Raw genomic sequence first — 12,520 nt, forward strand, 5'->3', positions numbered from 1 at the left:
ACGCGGAAAGAGCCGAAGTCCAGGCAGACGAGCGAAAGCCGGACGGAAAAGGCCGAAGGGCTGTCGGAGATGCCCGAAGCGAGTCGGTGGCGGGGGTGGGGCGGGGGGAAAGACAGAGAGGGCGCGAGGGAGCCGGGGGCCGGAAATTGCCGAGGGCTGCCGGAAACTGTCGAGCTTGAGGCCAGCTCGTGGTTTCCTCTCCCGGGCCCCGCCCTCCCCCGACGCTGGCCGCTCGCAGTCGCCACGCAGGCCGAGCCACGCCCAGTGGGCGACCCCGCGCGGGCCGCGCGCCGGGAGGCGGGGCGGGCGGCCGCTCCCGACGTGGCGGGGCCGCTGTCTAGGTCCGGGCTCGGGCCCTTCTGGGGGATAGGGGGTAGGATAGAGTGAGCGGAGAGTGAGATTACTAATTCGGAGCTGAGTTTAGTTAACCCACACGTTTGAATTTAGATCATTTTCCATTCCAGAAGCTCCCGCCCAGGACTCTCAAGGAAAACCGGGTGCTTTGGGGGAGGACTGCCATGTCGAAAGCATAGGGGTTCTCGGTCCTCAAAGGTGATCTGTTGCGCAGGTGAAGTGCTTGCCCGATGCTCTGGGTTCGATTCCCAGCATCGCATAGGACAGGGCACGGTGGTACATGCCAGTAACTTGCAGCACTTGGGAGGTGGAGGGAGGCAGGGTGATCAGAAGTTGGGGGTCATCTTGCACTACAGTGAACCAGCCTGAGCTACACGAGAATCTGCCAAAGCAGACGAAAGTGGGGGGAGGGAGCAAAGGGGAGACCCAGAAGACCTTTTGGGAATTTTCATTTGATTTATTTGCAATCGTGGGGTAAGGAATGGCCTCACTAGCCATTTGACTGGTCTGTTTGTGGTATTTTTAGGGAGGGAATATAATTTTTGTGTACAATTTCTGTATAGGTCATTCTCCAGTTCGCTATGTTGAAGGTCTTGACACAGTGAGAGATGTAAGTCATGGCTGGGAATGGTGGCATACACTCCGGAGGCTGAGGTAGGAGGGTCACTGTGCCTTTAAGGTTAGCCTGGACTACAGAGTGAGTGTCAGGTCAGCCTGGGCTACAGTGAGACCCTACTTCAAAAACAAACAAACAGGGCTGGAGGAGATGGCTTAGCGGCTAAGCGCTTGCCTGTGAACCATAACAACCCGGTTCGAGGCTCGGTTCCCCAGGACCCACGTTAGCCAGATGCACAAGGGGGCGCACGTGTCTGGAGTTCGTTTGCAGTGGCTGGAGGCCCTGGGGCGCCCATTCTGTCTCTCTCTCTCTGCCTCTTTCTCACTCTGCCGCTCTCAAGTAAATAAATAAACAAAAAAATTAAAAAACAAACAAAAAACCCAGAAATATAAACAAATAAGAAAGAAGATATAAGTCAGGTCTAGTTACATCAGGGTGAAGGGCTCTCTTCCATTGGCTTAGGAATTAAGCCCACATAAGGCAGACTAACAGGAGAAAAGTATACACATTTTATTTTCATTATATTTTATTTTCATTATGTAGAGGATGTTTGATTAGTTTCCATAATCATGACAAAACCTTACATATTTAATACAGTATATGATCCCCATACAAATGGGAAAAGAATTAAGCTTAATGCTTTTAGTCCAATATGACTGTTAATTTCTGTACAATGCCAATGCAACATGGCAAACTGAGATAAGTTTTCTTTTACCAAAATTGACAACACTGGGCTGGAGAAGTGGCTTAGCAGTTAAGGCGCTTGCCTACAAAACCAAAGGACCCAAGTTCAATTCCCCAGGACCCATGTAAACCAGATGCACAAGGTGGCACATGCATCTGGAGTTTGTTTGCAGTGGCTGGAGGCCCTGGTATGCCCATTCTTTCTCTCGCTCTCCCCCTTTCTCACTCTGCCTCTCTCAAATAAATTATTTTTTATCTTTTCACAATTTTTATTAACATTTTCCATGATTATAAAAACTATCCCATGGTAATACCCTCGCCCTAAATATTTTATTTTAAAAATTGACAACACTGCTAAAGCTTCCAAAAACTCAAATTTATATTAAAAGATAATGACAGCAGTACAATATGTTTCCAGGCTCTGCAGCCACCTGAACACTTCATGTTGCCGCCATCCTCTTGTTGCTGGGAGAGAGCATCCAACCAGAAGCTGCTCATAGGAAGAAATTCCAGGGGACGTTTCATCATGGTGGGGAAAACGTGACAGGCTGACTGAGTACCACATCTTGTCACCTATCAGCAGCAGCAAGAGGGAGGTAGTTTTGGCAAGGGGGCCTGGGGCTATGACACCCCAAGACCTGCCTCAAGTGACACACCTCCTTTAGCAAGGTTCTGCCTCCCCCCAAAATGTCACCAGCTGAGGAAAAAGCAAAACACACGAGGCTATGGGGGACATCTCATTTAAACCGTCAACTTTAGTAAGTAGAAAAAGTAAAAATAAAACCCCGGGGCTGTAGAAATGGCTCAGTGATTGAAGGTACTTGCTTTAAAAGCCTGATGACCCAGGCTTAAGTCCCCAGTACCCATGTAAAGCCAGATGCACAAAGGTGGCATATGCATCTGGAGTTTGCAAAATAAAAAAAGGAAAAAAAAGTCCTGCATTCTCTCTCCTGTCTCTCTGCTTGCATATAGATAAAAAAAAAAAAAATGTTGTTTTAAAGTCCCAAAAAGCCTCCAAATTCTGTTTTTGTTTTTTGGTTTGTTTTTTTTTTTTTTTTTGGTTTTTTGAGGTAGGGTCTCACTCTAGCTCAGGCTGACCTGGAATTCACTATGTAGTCTCAGGATGGCCTTGAACTCATGGCGATCCTCCTTCCTCTGCCTCCTGAGTGCTGAGCCCTTAAAGTCTTTGTGAGTATATTTATCAACCTATCAAACCATGTGTTTCTATGTCTCTATACCAGATGGGTAGTGAAATTCTTGGGGCCAGGGATGGACTCTTAATCATTTTAGCAAAAGTAATAGCAACTGTAGGTGCTTAATAAGTGTTGTGCAAATAAATGAGAGTGAAGTGGATAAAGCAGCGAAAGGTCAGCGACAGAACTTGGGTGTCATAAGTGCCTCAGAGAAGGCCGGGAGACAAGAGCACTAGCTGGCCTAGGGTGGTATCGTAGGAAGTCAGAATTCAGGAAGCCGAGGAGGAAGTTGATATAGAGGGAAACCAAGAAAAGAATCATCTTTAGCATTAAAAACTGCATCCATGCCAGGCGTGGTGGCGCACGCCTTTAATCCCAGCACTCAGGAGGCAGAGGTAGGAGGATTGCCATGAGTTCAAGGCCACCCTGAGACTCCATAGTGAATTCCAGGTCAGCCTGGGCTACAGTGAGACCCTACCTCGAAAAAACAAACAAAAAAAAGTACATCCTGGGCTGGAGAGATAGTTTAGCGGTTAAGGTGCATGCCTGCAAAGCCTAAGAATCCAGGTTCCATTCCCCAGGTCCCACGTAAGCCAGAATTACAAGGGGGCACATGTGTCTGAAGTTTGTTTGCAGTGGCTAGAGGCCCTGGTGCGCCCATTCTCACTATCTCTCTCCCTCTCTCTGTCTCTAATAAATAAGTAAAAATTTAAAAAGTGCATCTTGCTGGGCATGGTGGTGCACACCTATAATCCCAGCACTTGGGAGGATCACCCAGAGTTTGAAGCCACCATGAGACTACATAGTGAGTTCCAGGTCATCCTGAGCTACAGTGAAACCCTACCTTGGTGGGGGGAAGAGTGCATCTTTGGGCTGGAGAGATGGCTTAGCAGTTAAGGCACTTGCCTGCAAAGCCAAAGTACCCAGGTTCAGGTTCGATTCCCGAGGACCCATGTAAGCCAGATGCACAAGGAGGCACAAGTGACTGGAGTTTGTTTGCAGCAGCTGGAGGCTGTGGAGCACTCATTCTCTCTCTACCTACCTCTCTCTCTCTCTCTCTCTCTCTCTCAAATAAACAATAACAAAAATAAAAAGTACATCTCGCCGGGCATGGTGGCACACGTCTTTAATCCCAGCACTCAGGAGGCAGAAGTAGGAGGATCACCATGAGTTCAAGACCACCCTGAGACTGCATAGTGAATTTCAGGTCAGCTTGGGCTCAAGTGAGACCCTATTTTGAAAAACAGCAACAAAACAATAATAAAAAATAAAAATAAAAAAGCACATTTCAAAATGCCCAGGAAAGGCACCTGACAGGGGTTGAGTCTCTTTTCCTTTCTGAGTCCCAGGGCCATCTCACGGATGCTTCCGTGCTTCCAGGGGAGCAGGCTTCAGACCGAGAGAACTCTTCTCAGCTCTGCCAGCTCCATCTGCTGCGTTAGGATAGCATCCTGGATTCTAGCCTGAGGTTTGGCATGACGCACCCTGTGACTTCAGGCAAGTCACCTCTACACTCTGGGCCTCTGTAGTCCCCAGCAGCTGGCAGGCTCCGTCGGACCTGCAGTTATTGGCCTCCCAGAGGACCTCCTCACAGGATGCAGTTCAAAGACCCACCACTAGGTGGCACTGCCTAGATCACTGCACATAAAGGAGTTTGAACCATTTAAACCGTGATGGGTGATCAGGCCAGATAGAAAGCCCTCTGATAACTCCTGCGGCTGTGCGCTTTAAAGTTCCATTTTAGACACATTTCCCTTTCTTTTTCCCTTCACCCTTGAAATCTGGCCCTTAAGGATCACTGAGCCTTCGGGTCTTCCTTGTTTTCTTCCTCTATTTGTGGGAAGGAATCTCATGGACAATGAGGGTTGAGTTAATCACTCTGATTTACATCTTTCAGGGTCTATGAAAGGCCACTTTTGTTTAAATACTTTTTTCCCCGCCTTTTTCTCATTGTCACATCTACCAAAACCACACCCACCATAGACAATCATTAGCAATTTTATTTATTTATTTATTTATTTATTTTGGTTTTTCGAAGTAGGGTCTCACTCTAGCCCAGGCTGACCTGAAATTCACTATGGAGTCTCAGGGTGGCCTCGAACTCAGAGAGATCCTCCTACCTTTGCCTCCCGAGTGCTGGAATTAAAGGTGTGTGCCACCACGCCCGGCTTTTAGCAATTTTATTTTTAATATTTTTTATTTTATTTATTTCAGAGAGAGAGAGAGAGAGAGGCAGATAGAGAAAATGGGCATGCCAGGGCCTCCAGTCACTGTAAGCGAACTTCAGGCGCATGTGCCCCCTGTGCATCTGGCTTATGTGGGTCCTGGGGAATCCAGCCTGGATCCTTAGGCTTCACAGGCAAACACCGTAACCACTAAGCCATTACTCCAGCCTAGTAATTTTGTTTTTAATTGTTATTATTTTTGAGTAGGGTCTCGCTTTAGTCCACACTGATCTGGAACTCATTCTGTAGGCCCAGACTAGCTTCAAACTCATGGTGATTCTTTAGCCTCTGCTTCTGAGTTCTGGGACTCAAGGTGTGCGCCACCATGCCTGGAAAATATATATATTTTTATTTATTTATGACCAAAAAGAGAGAGGAAGAGAAGAGAGAGAGAGGGAATGGGCGCAGCAGGGCCACTTGCTACTGCAAGTGAACTCCAAATGCATGCACCACTTTGTGTATCTGGATGTATGTGGGTATTGGGGAATTGGACCCAGGCCACCAGACTTTCCAAGCCAGTGTCTTTGACTACCGAGCCATCTCCCTAGCCCTTCAAATGTGTTTTTGAATAATGAATGATAATTCCACTATGAATATGTTTACATTTTAAAAATAGTATATAGGGCTGGAGAGATGGCTCAGCAGTTAAGGCATTTGTCTACAAAGGCAAATGACCTGGGTTCAATTCCCCAGTGTCCATATAAAGCCATGCACAGTGGTGTGTGCATCTGGAGTTTGTGAGCACTGGAGAATCAAACTTCTTTCTCTTTCTTTCTTTTTTTTTTTTCCCGAGGTAGGGTCTCACTCTGGCCCAGACTGACCTGGAATTCACTATGGAGCCTCAGGGCGGCCTTGAACTCACGGTGATCCTCCTACTTCTGCCTCCCGAGTGCTGGGATTAAAGGCGTCCGCCACCACGCCCGGCCCTCTCTTTCTTTTTTTGAGTTAGAGTATCACTCTAGTCCAGGCTGACCTGGAATTCACTCAGGGTGGCCTTGAACTCACAGGGGTTCACCTATCTCTGTCTCCCAAATGCTAGGATTAAAGGCATGCACCACTTGCCTGGCATGATAAACTTAAATTATTTTTTTCTGCTTGTGAATAAATAAATAAAAATATTAAGGCTGGAGAGATGGCTCAACACTTAAGTTGCTTGCCTTCAAAGCCTAAAGATCCAGGTTTAATTCCCTAGTATCCACATAAGGCCAGATGGAGACAGACAGAGAGAGAGAGAGAAAATGGGCAGTCCAGAACCTCTAGCCACTGCAAATGAACTTCAGATGCATGCACCACCTTGTGCATCTGGTTTTATGTGGGTGCTGGAGAATTAAACTCTGGTCCTTAGGCTTTGTAGGCAAGTGCCTTAACCGCTGAGCCATCTCTCCAGCCCCAGTTGACTATTTTTACAATGTCTATTAACAAGATGTTCTCAGAGCTAGTTTAGTACGTACTCCTTGGGGTTCTTCCTGCCTCCCACCTCCCCTTCCTCCCTTCCTTCTTTCCTCAAGTTTCCTTATGCACACACACTGTACCGTCATCATTCACTAGACTGTGATTAGCCGGGGAGCAGCTGTGTATTTTCAGTGAGCTCACTGATGACAGGGGACCTCTGAGTTGGTGACTGATGCTTATGGCCAAATCACTTCTGATGTGAAATTTCAAATTACATTCAGAGCTCAAGTATTAAAGCCATACATGTTCAACATGCCTTTGTCCTCTGGGTCAGCAATAGTAAAACCATTGATATCATCTCACAATCAACTTAGCTGGCATATCCATTTTCTCTTAACGTTTGGTGTGTGTATTAGATGGGTGGTGTGTGCACCAGAAGATGATGCTGGCTGTCCTCTATTGCTATTCTACTTTTATTTATTTCCCTGAGACAGAGTCACTGAACCTGGCTGACCAAGGAGCCCAAGCCGTGTTCGATCTTACTGACTGACCTGTAAACCCCAGTGACCCTCTTCTTTCCTCCCTCAGTGACAGGCCCATGTGCTGGGGATTGAACTCAGGTCATCTGGTCTTGTACAGCAAGCACTCTTACATGCTGAGCATTTCCCTCCATTCGCAAAGATCTTCTCAGTGAATACAGTAAATAAGTGAGCAGGTGTTTGTCTTTTGAGCAGAGGTCATTGGAAAGGGTTAATCAGTTCCACCTGCTAGGATTTCATTCCTAGCCACTAAAACCTGTTGTAAGGTTATATATATATAGTCATGGAACATGGTTCCATTTCATCTAAAAAGCAACCACAAAATAATCTTTTTGTTTCACATGACCACCAGGCCCATTGCTATAGCCACTGCACTAGCATTGTGTAGGTTAGCCAAAACTTTGGTTCATAGAAGTTCTGCCACTAACAGCCAACAAGGATTACTTTCCAGTTGGTTCAACTGCCTTGAATTTTTAAATAAAAAGTAGCATTAGAGCCAGGCATGGTGGCGCACACCTTTAATCCCAGCACTTGGGAGGCAGAGGTAGGAGGATCACCTTGAGTTCAAGGCCACCCTGAGACTACATAGTGAATTGCAGGTAATCCTGAGCTAGATAGAGTGAGACTCTATCTCAAAAAACAAAACAAACAAACAACAACAAAAAAAGCAGCATTCAAGCCAGTCATAGTGGTGGCTCTGGACTTTAATTCTAGTTCTGGGGAGGCTGGGATCAAAGGTGTGTGCCGCCATGCCCGGCTTGGGCTACAATTCAGATCTGCCCCCATTGACACCTTAGGGCTGGTGTTCAGGATCTGCCACCCAGCGACACCTGCTATGGCCAGGTGGCTGGAGATCCAAGTTACAAGCTTAATAAAACACCCGAGTTTATGGGGGAACATCACACATCCTGCTTTTTATGTGGGGGTCACTGGAGCTTCAACTCAGTACTCCAGCTTGAATGAAAAGCACTCTCCACTGAGCAAGCTCCCCAACATAGGGGAAAGACTCTTAATATTTTATTTCTTTATTTGAGAGAGAGAAAATGGGCACACAAGGGCCTCTGGCTACTGCAAATGAACTCCAGTGCATCTACCACCTTGTACAGCTGGCTTATGTAGGTCCTGGGGAATTGAACCTGAGTCCTTAGGCTTCACAGGCAAGCATCTTAAACTGCTAAGCAATCTCTCCAGCCCAGGGGAAAGATTCTTTGGTGGTGTGGCTGCCCATAAATTGGCCATGCTCTTGTAAGTAAGTAACTTCAATAAAACGTGGTTCACCAAGCTAGACTTAGGTGGAATCATTTCCCTGGTTTATCCTTGCCCTCTCTATGTGTGATGAAGAGAAATAGACTCCACGGGAAGTCACACAATGGTATGCCAGCCGTGCTCTCTTGTTTAACCCGCACAACTGCCCTCCGGAGTTATATCAGCAGCCCCATTTTACAGAGGAGAAAACTGAAGCAGAAAGAAGTTAATTAACTTGCCCATGGAACAAACCGAGTCAGGGCTTTAACCCATGTAGTCTGGTTTCAGAGTGGGGGGCCCCCTTAACCTCCATTGCCAGCTCCACTATGGACATAGATTAAAGTGGTGTTGCCCAAACCGGCGCACACCTTTAATCCCAGCACTCGGGAGGCAGAGGTAGGAGGATCACCGTGAGTTCAAGGCCACTCTGAGACTACATAGTGGATTCCAGGTCAGCCTGGGCTCGAGCAAGACCCTTCCTCGAAAACCAAAAAAGAAAAATGTGCTCTTGGCCACACATGGCACCACGCTGTGCTCTCTAGCTTCATGAGACACTGACGGGAAGAAAGGCTGGCGGATGACATGGGCAGGGCCTGTTGTTAGCAGCATCTGCTCCCTAGGCAGGCGAGTCCAATGGGTCTCTTTCAGGGGCCTGTGTGGTCAGAGGGAGGAGGAGGAGGAGGAGGAAGATGAGGAGGAGGAGTGAGTGTTCACAAGCACAGGACAAAGGAGGACTGATGTCAGCTCTCCTTGGTGTGCTCATCTCCGAGTTTGACGTCTGACATAAAGCGGCTGGTGTGAAATTTTATCCTGCATTTTCAATCCACTGAATTTGAAGCCCTTCCAGTGGGAACGTTTGAGTGGCTTCAGTGGCTCTGGCTCAGGCCCTGCTACGTGCCTTGCAGAGGGCAGGTTAGGCTCCCGCTAGCGTGGCTCTACCCAGCTCTTCACACGCTGTCTCCTGTGTCCCAAACACTGGTGGACAGGCAGGCTCCTGTCATTGGCCCTGCAAAGGATACTCCACGTATGGCCCGAGACGTTTCTTCTTTGTCGAGTGGGTCTCCGAGGCGCCCGAAGGCTGGCCACTCTTTGTTGTAACGGATGAGAGTCCAAGGTGGATGGATGTTGGTGAGCAGGGAATGGGAGGAGCAGCCCAAGGGGTGGAAGCTCTGACTCTGGGCATTGTGGGCATTGTGGGAATTGTGAATCTCAGCCAAACCAGGCCACGGTCCTCCATCTGGACCACTGATCCTGTAAGATTCCAGAGATCTATCTCTTCTCCCATCTGGCCAGTCTCAGACCAAGTCTGGAATTCTGGGACCACCTCCTGTCATGGTCATGGAGGACACCGCGGGGCTGAGAAGAGGACAATGCCAATTTCCAGGGCCCCTCCACCAAAGGACAGTGTTTCCCCTCCCCTTCCATGAAACCCTCTCTCACCCTCTCCTCTCTCTCTCTTTCTGTCTCTCTTTCTCTCAGGCCCTTTTCCTGCTGCATACCTCTTCTCTCTCCCCTCTGTCTCACTCTTTCCTCAGGGTCCCACACCTCTCTCTCTCCTTAAGTCTTGAGTCTTAAACTCAAGAAACAGTTTGTCTATTAGTACCTCTATCTTGACCCCCAATCTAACAGTTCCATCCATGGCTCTTTCCCCCAAACCATAACTTTTCCAGTTGCTTCTGGAGTACCAGACACTTTTCTCTGGGTTGCTGAGTCCAAAACTCCTGTGAAAAGCATCTCCTCCCAGGCTGGGCCCCTGTGGCCAGAGAGCTTGGGCAGGCAGGCCCCTCTTCTGAGTGTTTGCTGACGAGCCAGCTGTCTGGCCCTAGAGACCTGCCACATACTTTCTGGGACACAGATATTTCACACCCTGAGTTCCCAGCTGCCACCCTGCCCCCTCTTCCTCATTCCTACACCCACACCCCCACTCCCTTTAGCCACTGTCACCTTCCCTAGCCTCTCCCTCATTTGGACTCCTCTCCCAGAATTCCTCTGGGCAAGTCTGAGAAGCCAGGGCACACCTCTGGATTCTTCCGCCTCAGAAAGTCAAGCCAGATGACTGTTTTGCTCTGGAGATGGCTTGCCTTGCCTCATGTGCAGCATTTCTTACAAATCTCACAATAGTCTGAGAAAGAGTTGTTCACTATTAAAGGTCACAACCCAGGTTGGAGAGATGGATTAGCAGTTAAGGCACTTGCTTGCCAGGTCTGATGGCCTGGGTTCAATTCCCCAATTCCCACGTAAAGCCAGATGCATACAGTGGTGCATGCATTTGGAGTTCGTTTGCAGTGGCAGGAGGCCCTGGTGTGCTCATTTTCTCTCTCCTTGCAAATAAACTTAAAAAATGCATATTTAAAAAAGAATAGGTCATGGGGACTGGAAAGATGGCTTAGAAGTTAAGGCAGCCTGGCCTCATACAGCGTTCTTCCTGCCTCGGCTTCTCAAGTGCTAGGATTAAAGGTGTGTGCCACCATGCAAATCCCTAAATCTTTTTAAATTAATATTTTCAAATGATGCTGGGAACTGGGGTGTAGTGGCACTTACCTTTATTTAATTCTGGCATTTGGGAGGCTGAAATAAGAGGATCACCATGAGTTTGAGGCCGGCCTGGGCTTCAGAGTGAATTCCAGGTCAGCCTGGGCTAGAGTGAGACCCTACCTCAATTAAAAAAAAAAAAAATGAGCCGGGCGTGGTGGCGCACGCCTTTAATCCCAGCACTCGGAAGGCAGAGGAAGGAGGATTGCCATGAGTTCGAGGCCACCTTGAGACTACATAGTGAGTTCCAGGTCAGCCTGGGGCTAGAGTGAGACCCTACCTCAAAAAACAAAAAAACAAAAACAAAAACAAAAATGATGCTGGGGGTCAAAACTAGGGCTTAACAAATGCTTTACTGCAGACCCACATCTATGGTCAATTGTTTCTTATTTAAATTTAAATAAATTTATTTGTTTATTAGAGAGAAAGAGGCATATAGAGAAAGAGAGAATGAGGACATCAGGGCCTCCAGCCACTGCAGACAAACTCCAGACACGTGCATCGGCTTGTACACCTGGCTTATGTGGGTTCTGGGGAGTCGAACTTGAGTCCTTAGGCTTCTCAGGCAAGTGTCTTAACTGCTAAGCCATCTTTCCAGCCCTCAACTTTTTTTTTTTTTTTTTTTTTTGGTTTGGTTTTTTGAAGTAGGTCTCACTCTAGCTCAAGCTGACATGGAATTCATTCTGTATTCTCAGGATGGCCTCAAACTCATAGTGATCCTCCTACCTCTGCCTCCCAAGTGCTGGGATTAAAGGCGTGTGCCACCATGCTCTGCCAATTTTGTTATTTTTAAAAAATATATTTTTATTTATTTATTATTTGACAGAGAAAGGGAGAGAGAGAGAGAATGGGCATGCCAGGGCCTCCAGCCACTGCAAATGAACTCCACACGCATATGCCCCCTTATGCATCTGGGTCCTGGGGAATGGAGCCTCGAACGGGGGTCCTTAGGCTTCACAGGCAAGTGCGTAACCACTAAGCCATCTCTCCAGCCCCAGTGGAACTATTTCTTTGGAAATGATTGTGAGGGCTGGAGATGGTTCAGCAATTCAGTGAGCTTCCTGAGATGGCATGAGAGCCTGAGGCAGCTTGAGAGTACCAGTTAGAGTTTCCAGAACTCACATTAAACATCTGGGAGTGGGGCTGGTGAGATGGCTTAGCAGTTAAGGTGTTTTCCTGCAAAGCCAAAGGACCCCGGTTTGATTCCCCAGGACCCATGTAAGCCAGATGCACAAGGGGGCACATGCATCTGGAATTCATTTGCAGTGGCTGTAGGCCCTGGAGTGCCCATTATCTCTCCCCCTCTCTCTACCTCTTCTCTCTGTCTCTCAAATAAATAAATAAAAATAAAAAACTAAAAATTAAAAAAAAACATCTGGGAGTGGCCATGCACTTATAACCCCAGTCCTGCACACCACACACACACACACAGAGGCAAAAAAAACCCAAAAAAGAGATTGTGAGAACCAGAATATATATATATGATACCGAAAGCTGGGAAGAAGGTTCAGTGTGTAAGAATACTTGCTGTCCACAAATGAGGACTGAGTTCAGTCCCCGACATCCTCATCAAAAGCTGGGCATGGGCACACGTGTCCTTAATCCCAGCGCGGAGCGGGCAGGGACAGGAGGGTCACTGGGCTCTCAGATTAGCCAGTCTACCTGGTGAACAGAAGCTCCGGGTTCAGGGGGAGACTCTCAGGAACTTTACTGTAAGTGTGAGAGAGGAATACACCCTCT

At 47.7% G+C, this 12,520-nt stretch overlaps 1 long non-coding RNA gene across 1 annotated transcript; it reads left to right on the plus strand.

Moving 5' to 3' along the window:
• Window positions 1–496: 496 nt before the first annotated feature.
• LOC123463340 lies at window positions 497–2,370 on the plus strand. Its single transcript, XR_006638888.1, has 3 exons — window positions 497–568; window positions 918–964; window positions 2,073–2,370. It is a non-coding gene; the product is annotated as an uncharacterized LOC123463340 (long non-coding RNA).
• Window positions 2,371–12,520: the final 10,150 nt, after the last annotated feature.

This window comes from Jaculus jaculus, chromosome 9 (assembly GCF_020740685.1).
Source record: "Jaculus jaculus isolate mJacJac1 chromosome 9, mJacJac1.mat.Y.cur, whole genome shotgun sequence".
NCBI classification, from domain to species: Eukaryota; Metazoa; Chordata; class Mammalia; order Rodentia; family Dipodidae; genus Jaculus; species Jaculus jaculus.